Raw genomic sequence first — 16,480 nt, forward strand, 5'->3', positions numbered from 1 at the left:
TTTTCTTAAATAATTTGCTATTGAAGTAGGCAGTGAACACTATAAAAATGCGGGGTTGACTAACAGCTTAAATGGTTTGTGATCTTTCTGTGCAGTGCTGCATTATTCTGGTCTTCCGTGATGGCCAGAGCTCTGAAGCAGGGAGTCGTTAAGGTTTGGTATCCACATGCTTTACTAGAAACAGGGCTTAAGTTCCCCTGGTTAGACTCTGTCTTGAAAACCAACCTTTGACATCAGATCCGGTTTCTTAATTCAGTACTTTAAGGTTGGTACCAAACGAGTTTGTTCAAGAGGCTTTGGCATCTTGGGATTTTTTTATTGGTTTGTTTTTAAAAAGCAAGCCTTGCAACTTTTTTTCTTGAGGCTCTGAGGAAACATGTCTGTAATGGTGTTCTGGGGTTTTTTAAGTTACTTTGAGTCACTTGGTAACTAGGGATGGAGGAGTGTTTCCTCTCTGGCAGCATAATGCTGTGCTGCTGGACATGGAGCCTGTTTCTGCTGAAATTTGGGCATTTATGTTTAGTAGCGATTTTGCCAGTAGTTTGACCAGCAATAGGTTTGGGCCTCCTACTAGAGAATCAATTTGAGATTTTGGTTTTCCTGAAAGCTGATTTATGTGTTTTTTGCGACCAGGTTGTCTGCATTCTAATTGACTGCTCAACTTTGGTGTCCCTCTTCTGGGATCCAACCGGCATAGCCTTCATACTGAATTGTTGATTAATTCCCCTGCCCCTGCAGAAGCAATACTATCAAGAGAAGTTGTGGAAAACCACTTATTGCTTTGCTTAGAACTGCTTCTTGCTGTCTTGGTAACAATAACTTTATGTGGTGGCTTAAGCAGCTTCTGCATGAACAGAAGATACAAACTGCTGAGTGGAACTCAAAAGCATGAGGACACTGCAACAAAAGCAGATTTTCTTTCATAGGTTCTTAACTCTTTACTCTTCCCTTTGATCCTTGAGGTGGTTAAAAAAAGCTCTGATACCATGGTGGTATTCATCACTTAAAAGCCAAACTAAAGTCGAACGTGAAAAATAATTCTCAAGTGCAATTTTCTCTCACTGTGGAAAAATCTGTATAAACCCTTTTAATCTTTGTACATTTAGAATTCTATTAGCCTTTTGTTCTGTTTTTTATTTCAGAAAACAAAACAAAACAAAACAAAACAAAAACAACACCACAAACACAAAAAACACCCTAATTTGCTTTGAATTTCTCCTCAGTTTCTGTTCCAGGCTGAGGTTGGCCTCTGCCATTGCCTTCCGTGAAGAGCCTTGTGCAGGAGCCCCCAGTGCTGGAACCCCTTAAGCCCAGCAGACAATGTGCCAGTTTATTACGTTGCTGTTGCTCAGCTTTGAAAGCAGCAGAGTTTGAATAACTCGGGTCATATCCCGATTTGCCAGGAGCTGTAGAAACTCCTGTTTGGTCTGCGCTGGCAGCACTAATGACAAATAATGCATTCTGTTTGAGAGCTGGTGAAAAATACAGAAATATTTCTAAGATGCAGACAGCTGATGGATTGTGGCTGTGTGCTTCCAGCTCTGGTAGATTTATATGATGATTTAACCCTTCAAGATGCTTTACTATTTACTCCCAAGCTTCACTTGCCTCTTTTTAGCTGCGCTCTTGGAGCAGGGGGAGCTCTGTGGATTAAGGGGTTGTCTGGGGGCCAGCTTGTGGCCAGTTTCTAGTGATTTACCTAATTCTAGTGAAAATGATGAAAGACTCGGGTAATTATGCTTAGTGTATAGATGTATTTTGTGGCCTTAAGCCACAATAAAAGCCTAGAGCTTTTACTCTCGGAAGTAATTCTTAGTCTGTAGAGCTGAGCTGTATTTTTTGACCTTTCCTTCAGGTCAGCTGTGCACATTCAGATTACTCCAGGTAGTAGTTTATCCTGGGACAGGGCCGTTGGGCCGTGGGACCACCTTAGCTTGCTGTATGTGGCCTGTGTGCTCAGCAAGCAGTAAATAAGAAGCAAGATGTTGGATTTTGCATTTCTCAGGTAGCTTTAGTTGTACCGGTGTCCTGAACATCGAATTTCAGTGGTTGAGTTTTATTTGCCCTTCTGTTGTTTCTCCTTTCATGAAGAAACCACTGGCCTGCCCTGTCACACACTTGCTTCCTTGGAAATACCTGTCTTAATTATTTACAATTAGCTATTTAGAGTACTTAAACTGAATCTGTTGCTTCCCAGTTCTTTTAGCCCACGGTTGGGATGTGCATCAAGACAGCTTTCTGTCTTCCAGTCTGGCTGCAGCTTTTCATGGGGCAAAGAGGTTGCTGGTAATTGGTCATCAGATTTTCTTTCCCACTTTCAAAAAGTTGCTCTTCGAGGCACTGTGTGCATTAGCTTCTTCTGCCAGAAAGCAATTTATGAAACGACTTGGATCTAGTGACAGAAAATCCCACTGGGCAATAACATTGCTTCAAATCCTGTATTAGTGTTGCCAGATTTATTTTTTTTAATTGCAGTGGAGCAGAGTTTTGAATAATCATGAAGGCATTTGCATAGGACTTATTTTTATCCCAGACAGCAGTGGTCTGTGTAAAACCATGACAATTGTCACTATTAAACATCTGTGTCCACATCAATTTTGTACGGCCTGATTATTGCTGGGTGATTTCTCGGAGCTGTGGCATGACATTTTTATAGTTGGTGAGCTTTACATACAGTGACAAAAAGAGCAACAATCCTGTGCTTTAAATTCTTAGGGGGGAGAGGGGCAGGGCTGGGCTGTCTTAGCTGTAGCCAAAAGAGAATCCCTAAAGTGGACGCAGTCTTAAAAAAATAATTAATAAAGCATTCCCCTGAACAGGACAGGTTGTTTTGCAGTGTTGTGTTGCCAAACAGGTTTGCCTTTCCACAGGCTTCTCCCTTGAACTTCAAGGTCCAACTGTATATTTCTGTGAAGTTTGGTTTGAAAAGGGTTATCCCCGGGGCTTTGGTTGTGCTGTACAGGCATGGCCCCCTGAATTTCTTTCTTGATTTCTTACCTGTGCTGAGAGATTAGAAAAATATTTCCCTATTCAAAGCTTTTGCTTTCCGTCTTTTCCTTTTGCTGGGGCCTGGATTCATGTTATTCAGTTTACCTTCTAATTTCTGTTTCATGTAATTGTTCACTTTGTGTTTCTGGTTCTACTAAATAAACTGTCTGGATAGTCAAGGCAGGGAGATTCGCAACCTTGAGAAAATAATATCAAAAAAGCCCAAACACCTAATCTGAAAAGGATGCTTAGGGCATTCTTTTACTACTAGTGTAGTAAATGACTGCTGTCAGCAAAGTCTGGGCGAGAGTGTGGGCTGTACTCGTGCATGTGTGTACGTCCAGGTTTTTCCGCTCTCTGCCGCAGCACTACCATTTCCTAGCCATTGTTCTTGTCCTATCTTCCGCTCCCTGCAGCCATTCTAAACTACTTCCTCTAATCCATTGGCATTAATGGCACAATCTGAGATGAGGTAGATGTGCCGCTGGCAATATCTAAAGAAAACAGACTCTGTTGCATAGACATCTCTTCCTTCTGTAAACACCAAACGATGTCTAAGAACTGGTGTTACAATGGCTGTCGTGATAGAGGTAACATCCAGAAACCCAAGATGGCAGAAAAAAATTAGGAAATACCCCTTCAGTCTTCTTTTGTAATCCTCTACCAGGGAATGTTCCCCACAGGATATTTCTTAGCACTTGAAGCACGCTTTACTGAAAGGGACCTGGTCGTGAGTTCTGAGTGTAGCTATGTGTTATGGTGCGGTTGGACAGAAATGTGTATTTAGAAAACTAAACCCATTACATTTTATTAAATAAATGAATAACATTGTTCTTTGCCTTCCAGTCTGCAGAAGCATGGACAGTCACAACAGTCTGACCCGGCTGAACACGCTGGAGAACTGCACTTGCAAATCTTGCTGATGTTTCAAACCAAGCCTGAAGATTTCCGTGAGCTCAGCTTTCCTAAACTGACTATGGCTATAAACTAGTTGCTTCTTTTTTGTGTGCGTGGCCTGACGAGTTTAAAGGGACTTTTCCCAACCTCACTGTGAGTCGAAGAACTCCTCTGTTTTTTAACTCGGCGCTGGTCATTCTTGAGAAGGTTCACCTGAAGGAGATTGGCCTCTGTAACCTGATGGATGTTACTCGAGGCTCTGTGCGGATTGAGGAGAACAATGAATTATGTGACTTGTCCACGATGGGCTGGTCAAGGATTTTAGATTCTGTAGAAGATAATTACATCGTGGCCAACAAGGATGACAAAGAAGAGTGTGGAGATGTGTGTCCAGGAGCCGTGAGAGGGAAGAGCAACCGTGCACCTTCTGTGATAAATGGCATTTTCAGTGAACGCTGCTGGACCCATGATCGCTGTCAGAGAGGTGAGTCTGGGGCGTGGTGTATGTCAGCTGTGGTTTTGCTGTCAGTTTTTAACCTGTCAGACCTATTGGAGGGCTAATAGGTGCCTATTAACCTGCTACCTTTAAGCACAGCTTCCTAAAAGCAAGGCTCAAAATTAATGTTATTCAGGTGAAGAGAGGGCCTATGGGTTGGGGCTGTTTTATCAGTTTTCACCTATGTGAATAAAGTATGCAAGAATATTGTCTTTGGTTTCTTTGCCACGTTAGACTGCCTAAAGCTCACAAGTGTAACTGACTCTGGGTGTATCTGGTACCTTGTGTCATATTTAAGGTGGTATTAGTATCTCTGCTGAGGTTTGGGGAAGGGATTGAAAGTCCAGACTGACTGAAAGGCTGCTGCAGACAGCAACAGAACAGGAGAGAAAAGTCTGATGGAAGAAGCCCAACTCTGTACAGGTGCAATTCCATTTTGACTGAAGCATTACTGCTGTAGGAAGGTGTAAGGCCTGTGGGTGAGTGAGCAACGTTTGCACAGAGCAAGAAGCTGGAAGCCAAGTCAGACCTGAAGGGAAAAGGAGAAGGAGGAGAGAGGACCTGGGTGGGGATTGCCTGCAGCAGGAGTCCCGGGGAGGGTGAAATACCTGGGCTGTGAGCCTGGGGTTTTGTTCAGGGGAGAAGGTATGGTCGGAAATTTAGCTGCTGCTGCAACCCCTGAAGTCCAGTTCTTAAACTGTATTAGCATGCCTCTCTTTAGCTGTGCTTTTGGAGCAGGGGTAGTAGCTCTGTGGATTAAGGGGTTGTCTGGGGGCCAGCTTGTGGCCAATTTCTAGTGAAAAGCAAATTTGTTCAGTTAAGGCCAACTCATGTTACATTTTGGGTAGGAAGGGAGAGAATATGTAGTCTTTTTGGGTCTGGCCTCATGCTGTTATGGCAGCCAAGTGTGTTCCGAAGGTTTTGTACTTTTGCAGCTGACATTTTTATAACATTTTGTACATGCATACTTAGTTTTATTGCTGTAAAAATGTAGTTCTTGGTTCAGTGCAATGTGTACATGCAGAGAGTGTCTTTGCTGAAGAATGCAGACAACAAAAACGCTGGAAATGCCGTGTCCTAGACCTCAGTCTAGATCTGCCAAAGATGATTTTCATACTTTGCATTTTTTTCCATGTTTATTTTTAATATAATAAGAATGCTATATGTCTCTCAGTCCACTTGTGGAAGGAACAATTCCCTCTGAAATAGGATTTCCTGCCAATTCTCCTTGCAGTCTTCTCTGTTTATACACCATTTGAAGCAGTCTGGTGTTTTTGACAATCTAATTATAAGGTAGGCTCAGCCTTTTACTTGCATATTGCATCATCTGGAGGTGGAGTAAGTTAATAGGAAAAAAAAAAGTGGAATAGGCAAATAGAAGTGACCAGGAAATGATCTGCAGTATCGGACAGGCCCTTAGTGAATCCTAAAGGGCTGCATTCCTGGAATATGAAGATGGATATATGAAATATAGGCTTTGTTCCCTAGAGGATATGATGAAATTCAAGTTCTCCTGTTCCCCCTGAGTGAAACCTTTGTAGGAGTCTGTAAACTTCTTGATCTTGGGAGTTGACTACCAGAAAATTTGAGTTATTAAGACTGTGAGCCATTTCGGGTTGTAGGTGGACTTTGTCTTTAATCTATTATCTTGCTTTATGTGATAAAAACAGAAGTGTCTCTCAGTTAGTGCACTCTAGAATTTGTTGCACAATATTAACATCATGAAAAGGAAGTGGAAAGTATAGGAAAGCATTTGGGCCACTTGAAGAGGATGCCCATCTATAAGAAGGATGGAAGGATGATCCGGGAAATTACAGGCCTGTCAGCTTGATGTTGGTACCCAGGAAGCTGGTGGAGCAGCTCAACCTGAGCACCATCACACAACACATGCGGGACACCCAGATGCTCAGGCCCAGTCAGCATGGGTTTAGGAAAGGCAGGTCCTGCTTGACAAACCTGATCTCCTTCTACGAAGGGCGACCTGTTTACTGGATGAGGGAAAGGCTGTGCATGTAGTTTACCTTGACTTTAGCAAGGCCTTTGACACCGTTTCCCACAGCATTCTCCTGGAGAAACTGGCTGCTCGAGGCTTGGATGGGCACATGCTTTGCTGAGTCAAAAACTGGCTGGCTGCCCGGGCCCAAAGAGTGGTGGTGAAGGGAGTTAAATCCAGTTGGCAGCCGGTCACGAGTGGTGTCCCCCAGGGCTGAACACAGTAGCCCTTGGTAAGCTTTCACAGAGCAGTCAGGGCAAGCAGGATTATTAAGCAATATTCAGAAGTTGTTATAAGTTGCTATGAGTAAATAAGTTGCAGAGCAGGTGATCATTTCCTTGCATCACCTCCTTGCTTTATTTCCCTTAGAAGGCTGTTGCAGTGTTGTGGTAAGGCATTAGCTGTCTTTTTCTACCTGCCAATCCACAGACATGTGGCGCTCAGATCAGAGCTAACCCTTGCAGGAGGTTAAAACCTTCGTGGGAACAAAAGCACAAACGCCAATATGGTGGTTGCTATTTGCTCAATTTTATTAACCGTGCAGTTGCTTTATATACGCCTTTCTGCACATCGCGAGGTCTTTAGTTCCCTGTTCTTTCCGTACATCGCAAGATCTCTCATGCGCCTCTATTCTTCCCGTACATCGCGAGATCTTCCGAGCACATAATACAAAAAATTGCAGCGAGCATTTCTGAGGCTGAAGCAGATGAAGAGGAAAAGGCAAACCCAGATCTAACAGCGAGGGAAGACGCTGGAATTGTTGATGAAGATACAACAGCAGTACGGTGTCAGAGTCCTGAAGTTCCTGGGGAGCTCAAATTGGCGGAGTCAGGAGAAAGTCTCCTTGAAGAAGACAAGGAGCGGGATGCAAGCAGCAGGGGGGACAATGGGGAGGATCTCAGGCCATCGGAAAGCAGCGTGTTGGAAGTGGAGGACAGTGATGAGGAGGGTCCTGAGAGTGACGAGGGGAGCGGTGAGTACAGCCCCTCTGCATGGCTGTGGGTGACCAGTGCACACCAGTGTGGCTGTGCGTCTTCACAGCAGGTCCTGGCGCAGCACGGGGGAGGCAGTTCTGGCTGTTTTCAGGCTGCTAGAACACTCTCTGCAGCTGTGAGCTCAACAGCCACCCAGAACGTAGCCTTGGTTTATTGTTTCTTTTCTAGTGTTTCCAGTGTAAGGCTTTGGCTGTTCTTTTTCACTCCAGTAGCTGGGTTTCACGTGTCATGCAATTATTATGAAATCCAAATGTGATTGATTACCTGTAGGAGAGTTTGTATGCCAGGTTGGGGGAATCTGTTTACAACATCAAAATACTAGATCCCAAAAGAAACCAGAATTTACCGTGTGAATCACAGTGCAGCAGATGAAGATCAAAACTATGTCAGTTGATCCATGGTTGTGTTGCTTCACTCTGTCATGGATTTGTTGGGGAGGAGCAAATCAATTAGTTGTACCAGGCCTCGTTTTTACTGTTGATAAAATCTTGCAGTTTCAGCCTTACCTGTATGGATAAGGGGCAATTAGTAAAAGGTTGGCCTCATGAGCAAGGCTTTGCATTATTGTATCTGTGGAATGGGGAAAAATGTAAGCCCTTGTTTTGCAATGTCATCCAGGTCACAGGGGAATGTCCTGGGTGCTGGCATAAGGGTGCAGGCACCCATTAAATCCAGCAGCATAAAAGAACAGCTGTCTGCACTGGTGCTGGCATAAAGGAGAGCCACAGGCCATGGTAGATGAAATTTTCAGTTGTCTCTTTGTGTGCTGGATTTGCAGTGGAATGCAGAATGCATTTCCTTTATTTTAACAGAAGGTTTTGGTTCTGTTTCTATTGCTTTCAGTTCACTGCAGTGCATCTAAGATAGTCTTGTGTGGCATAAACAATTGGAATGCTGCTGCTTGATGCTCTGCTGGGTTACTCTGGCCATCTTGTGTGTTGCTTTTGTTTTGATTTGTGTTCAGAGTTCATGTGCTGTTGGTTTGCATTCACTAACGTGCTGTTCACTGAATAATGCTGAAGCCTTCAAAGACGTTTGCTTCTGGAACCCCTCCCTTGTGTGAAAGAAACTTCAGTTTAGGCACTTTCACCACTAGACTCAGATGAGTGGAGCAAGGACTGCTGAAGAAGAAAGAACCTTAAAAACCTAGAGGACAGAATATTATGCTGTATTGATGGAGTGTGTCAAGCTAGTAATCTGGTCCTGAGCTGGCCTAAGACAATAGTGTGGTTCTTTATTAGCACAGTTCCTGTGTGCTTCCATCCAGCCCACACGGTTTCATGGCTCTGGGCTTGGACAGAGATCCTCTATCCAGTACAGACAGATAGTCCGAATGGTAAGTAGGTAACAGCGTTTGCTTCTTAGCCCAGTCCTGCATCATCTCTGCTGCCAGGAGACTACCTGAGATTCAGGGATGGTGCAGGTCAAGGAAGGACAAGAAAAATCAGTGAATCCTAAAAACTACAGCTAGGAACGACTTCCTAAATTGCATAGAGATTTGTCCCCATCTACCTGGGGGTTATTGAGGTAAATTTTATAGCAAATAAAGAATTGTCAAGAAACTGAGTGTAGAGCAATGAAAGAATTGGTTTTCAGTCCATTCTTGTGCCTCCAAGGGTCATTCTCAGGGCGGTGTTGAGAGGAGACTGATAGGCACTGTTCTGGTTTTGTCCCGATGAGACCCATCTGACAGGATTTCTCCTAACCGGTGCTGTCATTAGCAGTGCAGAACTAATTTATCGGAGAAAATTGCATACGCTGAAGAAAGCAAAAGGTGCAGAGTGCTCCTCTGGGGTTGTTCAGTTGCAGGATGGGTCTGGGCAGATCACAACGGTGGTGTGACAGGGTCTGTCAGAAGCGTGGGATTACCTGGGGTGGGCTCCTGCTGTGTGTTTTCTGATCTCGCTGTGCTCTTTGGGACAAGGAGATACTGCCAGTCCCAAGCAAGAGAATTGTTGTCAGCGGTGTTTGTCACCCTGCCCTAGTCTCCGTGTTTCGAAAGACTGCCAGTTCTGTTTTGTCAGATGTATGACCTGACTGTGAAACATCATAATCACTGCATTTACAGAGCAGAAAATACTTCTCCACTTATTTTTAGATAAGCATAGGTCTTCAGCCACTTAAGTTGGGGAACTGAGGAATCATCAGAACTGTAGCTGAGAGCTTAACATAGACATTTTTTTAAAAAACAAAGTATTCATAGAACAATAACAATTTTATGTCTGTAAAACAATATTGTTGCTCCTGTGGTGAAACCCCTTCAGACTGCCTGACAAAAGCAATCTCACCGCTCTGTGAAAATGTGGAAGATTGCTGCTCTGAGGTTCAGTAGATGCCCCTGCATGAATTTTCCGTTGGATTTTTAATGGTTGTCTCCATTTGGTTTTAATCTACCTAAAAAAAATTATTGCTGGTGAAGATTGACATGGCTCCAATCGGGTCTGCCCTAACATTTCAAATTTTAAACCAAGCTGAGGCAGCTGGATGACTTCTGCTCCCCTTTCGCTTTTTAATGGCTTCTCTTTCTGGCTTCCTCTTTTGTAACTTTGTGATAGTTCTTGAAGATTGCAGTCAGTCCAGGCGGAAACAGCAACGGCAGCTGGACGTGGTGATCACCTCAATTCCAAACCTGATGATTCCTGTACAGATGTGGAAGAAGAGGTTGTAGCAAGCGGGGAGTATGATGCCAGTGAAGGTGAGTTGTCTATTGAGTAGGGATGAAATCTGATTAATCTGAAGTCTTTTTATAGAAGTGCTTGCCCTTTCCCTTTCCTTTTTACTCTATCAAATCCTGCATGTGCTCTTTTCTGTCCTAACGTATAAAATTGGGTGGTGACTAGCTGGCTTCTGTAGTCCTGTGTAGTTAACCTGTATTACAGTAAATAACCGCTTTGTTGACAGTTATAATGTTCCTAGGTAAAGAATGAAGGCCATGAAAAAACTGGCTGCCAGTCAAGAAAACAGCTGTGGGAGGCAGGAGTCTAATGAGTTTCCCTTTGCTTCCAGGTAGCGCGGGGGCTCCTGGGGAGGTGCATTGCCGGGGCAGGCAGGGTGGGACTGGCAGATGAGGAGGGAAGCTGAGCTGCAGCCTCCATCTCCGTGCTGTGCCCCGTTTGTCTCTCAAGCTCATCTCCTGGTGAGCAGTTGGCCTGATTGGCAGTGAGGAACCTTCAGCTTGTCTTGGTTCCCTCCAAGAACGTTTCTGGTCCCTGCACCCCAAGCTGTTCATTGCTGGAAGCCGTACTGGAAGGTCACCTTAAGCTTCCACTCCCCAGCAGCAGTGAGTCTGAAAAGTGAAGAAACCCACAGGTTAAAGCTGACTTCAGTCTGCACTGCTGCTCTTCCATTTCCTTCTGCCATCCTCTAAGGGTCTAACAGCTGGCAGGAACAGGCCCTCTCTATTGTTTTTAAATTGCTAATTATGCACGGTCTTGTACTTTGTCACATTAATCCAGGGTATTCTAAGGGTTTTTTTCTGGTCAGCTGGGAGCCTTTTGACCTCCTTCCTCTATGTAGCCTAAGAGCAGAGTCTTGTAAGGTGTGTTGTCTTTCGTCTGGAGTGTGTATACAGGAGGCTGGAGGTTCCTCTCGTCTCTGGTCTGTCAGGTCTTGTCTTTTTCTTCAGTAATTCTTCCTCAGATGAAACTGCTTCTGCCTTATCAGCTGACTGCAGACAACTGTTGATATCGTTTAGTTTCAAAATCTGGTGGTCTTCATGTGCTGGTCTTCACAAGGATCTGTGTTTCTGATGCAGAGCCCAAGGTAGAGACCATGTAGTTCCTGGGCAGCCCGACTTCCGTGGCAATTGTCCCTCTGGATCTGGGTTGAAACGCGGTTGCTTCGTAGACAGGTGGTCTTTGGAAAGACCCAAATCTCCTAGTTGTTACCTTCTCAGGTTCCACGGTGCCTCATCTGGAATACTTTAAGGCTGAAACAACCTCACAGTTGCCGTTATCATTCTGCCCAAGGCAAGACCTCACTTTACAGAAGGGAATACTTTGCAAGCAGCAGCCAGAGTAAATTAACTGCTCTTTCTGCTAATGAAGCAGGTAAACAGGTAGACTATACCATGCACCACACAGCATTTGGTTTCTTTCAGGCAAAGTGAACAAAGCGTCTGTTTTAAAGGGACCAGCAGAATCCATTACATTGGACTTGGCCCAATATAAGCAGCTGGACAGTTTGGACACTGTACTTTTGTGGAGACAGGAATATTTACTCTGAGCTGGGATGACAGTTTGGGATGTTTTCATTTTGTACCAAAACTTCCCTTAGAAATGTTTAAAATGATTTCATGTTACTGATTTTGGTAGTGGACTTGAGCTCTCCCAGATTCAGGAGGTAGGATTTTCAGCGCGAGTGGTGTAAAAGTATGGTAGTGATTGATAACTGACTTTTATATATATATAAAAGAAGAAAAAAACTAAAAGATCAGGTACAGAAAGCTAGTAGTAAACATCAGGAACAAACCTGGTGCAAGATGTGTCTTGGATGAAGGCATGATTGCTTGTATTGCAAAATGCAGAGGTTTTAATTTTGAAGTGTGGTCCAGTGTTCAGTGATGGGGGGTCTGGTGGGAGGAAGCAACCTGCTGAGCTCTCTCCTCTCCTTCCCCAGCCTCCCTTCTCTCTGGAAACTCTCTTCCCAGGCTGTCCTTCCTCCTCCTGGCTCCTGCACTGTCTGCAGCCACCTGGGCTCCTTGTGCACCTTCCACGTCCCTCTGTGGAGACCTGGGAGCGAGTCGGATCGGCTCTGAAGGGCAGGAAGGGAGGGGTGGGCGCAGGGAGCAGCGGGGCCAGGGGGAGGGTTGTGGCAAGCCAGACACGAGCTCCACTCGGCTGGCAGAGACAGGCCGGGCAGATAGTGTCCTCCAGGCCTGGAATCTTCTCTGTCTGCCGTCCAGAGACGGGCTCTGCTTGCACAGGCGGTTGCGCCAGCAAGCAGCAGAAAGCAGTAACTGCAGAGTGCAGCAGTAGTGCAGAAGGGTAAAATCAAAAGGAGTGGGAGATGATTTGGGGCAAGACAGACAGCCTTTGCGCAGTTCGGGAAAGGTAGCTTGGGAAAGACATTGCTCTTGTTCCTTTTGGTGGCACAAAACTTCTCTGTTCTTAAAGAACCGGGACCTGCCATGTTTGTACAGAACACTGGTGCAGCAGCACAGGCTGCTGGGGGGGGCCTGTCCTGGGACAGACCCCACAGAGCCAAATTCAGTGAGGGCATTCCTGTGAAATTCCCAGCGGGCAGGAATCGACCTTACGTTATCCCCCTGATGTAATTACAGAATCCATGGGAAGCCATTATACGAATAGCTGAGTATTCTTTTTCCTGCATGTGCATATTTTACACGAGCAATTCACCACCCGTTTCTGAACTTTTGAACATTGCTGTCAAGCTTATAGCTACACCTGTGCTCCCTGCTGGGCAGGTGAGGGAAGGGGGGAGAGTACGGAGGGCAGGCAGAGCTGTCAGAGTTGAAAGATGGTCATGCATTGGCATTTTGGCTTAAATTAGTTATGCCAGATGCCAGAACAGCAGCACTAGAAACACAGTCAGAGCAAAGGTGCATGATGAGAAACAGCACAGCAAGTTTTCTTCTTGTCACCATGCTGATGTCCCCTCATTGCTTGGGAGAGATAGCATCTTTAATAATAACCCTGTAAAACAGCCTTAACACTAACACAATTCTCAATAAAACTGTTATTTTGATTATTTTTTAATAGCACCAGGTGGAACTTTCTTGGCAGAAGGAACAAGAACACTTGATGTGCAGGGAGCAGCAGAAGAAGTGGCACAAGAAGGACAGATGGTAGGGGAGACACAAGCACCTGAGGAGACAGATTTTGTCAAAGAGGAAGAAGTTTGCACCAAAGATGCAGGAGAAGTGGAATGGGTGGAAGATTTGCTGCCCGAGGAAGAAGCAGTGGCTGTGCTGCAGGCAGAAGGCCAGCCCGTGGTGGAGGAATCTCCACCCGAGGAGAATGCCATGGCAGAGGGAGATCCCAAAGGACAGGGGACAGGGAAAGAAAGTGAATTTGGCGCAGAGGTGTCACCCAGGGAACAGGGAGTTCTGGTGGAGGGGATGGAGAGCGAGGCAGGACTCGAAGAGCAGGGACCTGGGGAGGAGGAGCTGTCAGGGGCAGGGGAAGAGCTTGGCTGGGAGGAAGGCAGAATGGAGCCCGAGGGGCAGGGGGTGGCTGAGGACCTCTCCGAGAGTGATGAGGAGGACTCTGAGGGAGAGGAGTCTGAGGGAGAAGAGAACATGAAGGAGGGAGTTTTTCAGGGGAGGATGATGTGGCAAGTGCTCTGTCTGCAGGAGAAGAGGACCTGGAGGAGGAGAATGTGAATTGAAAGATGTGCCGAGTGCTCTGTCGGCGGGAGAGGGGGACCTGAAGCAAGGAGCATTTGCAGGGATAGACCTAGTACCGATTGAGCTTTCTGATGAAGAGGACATGGAGGAGAGAGGATTCAGAAGGGAATACATGTTGGGAGGTGTGCCTGAGGGTGAGGAGGACCTGGACGAGAGAGGATTTGCAGGGAAGGATGTTGTGGCGATTCTGGTGTCTGGGGGAGATGACACTGAGGAGGGAGTGTTTGCAGGGAAGGATGTTGTGGCTGGTCCTGTGTCTGAGAGAGAGGAGGACCTGGAGGAGGGCGGATCTGAAGGGAAAGAGGTTGTGACAGGTGCTGTGTCTGAGGGAGAGGACATGGAAGAGGGAGGATTTGTGGGGGAGGAGGAGGATGCAGGGTGGCCAGAGCAGAGTCAGGAGGTGAGGCGAGGCCATGGGTGGAGCAGCGGGGTCAAGGGAGCTTGAGAGGGAGGGATCACTGGGGAGTGGGGAGGAGAGGTGGCCGGGGGCGAGGACGGTTTCTGGGGTTAGAACGGGGGGTGACAGGGTACAGGGAGGGGTGATGGGAGCAGGGGGTGGCAGAGAGAGTGGGGCAGGGGTGGCAGCTGAGGGAGGGGACTCTAGGGGGGCTGGGGGGGACGGGGAAGGGGCAGCTGATGGAGCTTGCGGGTGAGGGGTCAGCCAGGAGCGGTGTGAGGGAAGGGGCCGAGGACCAGGGCGAGGCAGGGGGAGGGGAGCGGGGCACACTTTAGTAGTCGACTTGGGGTTTCCCAAGTTTAACTACTGAAAATAAACCTGGCAAATTAAACCAAAGAGCTGAGATGTGCATTTTAGTTGCAGCTTAAGTGAAAGGCAATAAGCAAGTGTAACATGTTGTCTCATAAAATTATATTCCTGTAGGATAAAGCTGAAACAATCAAGTTTGCAGAAGATATCTTTATCTCTGCTGTAACGGCTGGTACGTCTTCCTAGAGACGTTCTGCAAACACTGCACGAGAGACAGCACACACATGCCAGCACAGGGCATTTGCCTGCAAAAACGTAAAAGAAAATACCCCTCAATGTTTGTGTTTACAAAAGCTAATTTTTTTCCATCCATGCCCAAAAATTACTCATACCATGACTCACAGAAAATCTGTCTTCAAGGCAAAACATTTTTCCTATAGCAGGCATATTAAATGTTAACTAATTTGATGGAGGTTTTCAGAATAAGCTTTCATGGTTTTGTAATTAAAAGCACCAGAAGAGAAAGCAAGAGATTCAGGTTCCACATAGATATTTTGTGCCCGGTTCTGTTCACAGCATTAGAGTAACAGAGCAAGTTTTGGCCTCACGTGACCTCGGGGAGGCAGCTAACTGACTGTCCCGATCTGATATTGGGGAGGGTTCTTAAACGATCCCAAGAGTGAGATTAAAACACAAACGAGGTCAGAAGCCGTACAACCTTGTGAACTTTATTTTGCATACAACTGGTGATAGCGATAGGACAGAGAGAAAAAGGAAGGGTCAGGATCCCTAAGCAAGAAAACGGTAGAGATGCAGCAAGATTAATTACCACCACCACGAATCCAGCAACGTACTGTTGGCTCAGTCCTGGTGCAGGTGATGGTGCTCCAAGCTCCAAAAGTGATGACAAGGCTGTGAGGGAGAGAGAGGGATCCCGAGAGAGGAGTACGCAGTCCTTTTATTGTCCCCAATTTCTCCAAAAAGTCCGCCCATTTCCATGGGGCTCACTGTCTCGTGGCCCTCCGTGCGTGCACGCCCCAGCGTTGACCGTGCCGGCCTGCACGTCTTCTTCCCCCCAGTTTAACTTCGGCGGAGGCTGTGGTTTTGTCTGGGACAGTTCCTCTTCTCCAGAGCGTACTCCTCCCTGTCCATGGGACACTGAGGCCAGGACGTGGTGGTGGTGCAACAGCAATGCCTGAGACGTACAGTCCAACACAGTCCCTTACGCTGACATACTTTTATTTCCGTCTGTAAAAAGTCCTGCCTAACAATGAACAAACTTTGCAAAGTGATATGAAATTTTAAAATGACAGTATTGAAGGAGAGTAAGAAAGTCTGTCAAATGGAAATAAACCATGAACCACATCTTGATTTACCAGGTTTCTGTTAAAGCAAAGTGAACAAAGTGTGAGTTTCAAAGTGCCAGCAGTTGTTCTGATAACAAATTCAACAGTTCTTTAGAATGTAACATCCATAGTGAAACCAGACAGAGTCATGGAAAGCAGCAGCAATCAGCAGTTTTCAAAATTCACATATAATTTTTCAGCAAATAAATTGAGTGCAATCATTTGTTTTTCTTCATTCCTATAAAGAAAAATCTGTCTGGGCAGACATTGTACAGCACACATCAGCTACATCACCTGAATACCTTGAAAACCCAAGTGACTGTAAAGGTTAACAACCCTTTGGATAATGGCATGCTGCATAGGAGGAATGTTGTAAACCAAACAATGATTACGTTTAGATTTAACTTTTTAAAAAAAATTTTAGGACCCAATTTCTCATCTCATAGCAAACAGCTCATCTATTGCCTATGGCAAAGCAGCAGGTCTGAGATATTTCGGGATGTGCCCTTCACCAGAACGCTGCCAGACCAATCACAGAGCAAGCGAGCTCTCCACCCCTGCCCTGACGCTGGGATCACCCGTCTCAGCCATTCTCCAGGGTGTGACACCGCCGTTTGCAGTTGCCCAACCCTCTCCCGACTGTCCCCCTTGCTGCAGCCATCTTCGGCACGCTGACAGATTTTCACCGCGGC

This window comes from Athene noctua, chromosome 7 (assembly GCF_965140245.1).
Source record: "Athene noctua chromosome 7, bAthNoc1.hap1.1, whole genome shotgun sequence".
Classification (NCBI taxonomy): domain Eukaryota; kingdom Metazoa; phylum Chordata; class Aves; order Strigiformes; family Strigidae; genus Athene; species Athene noctua.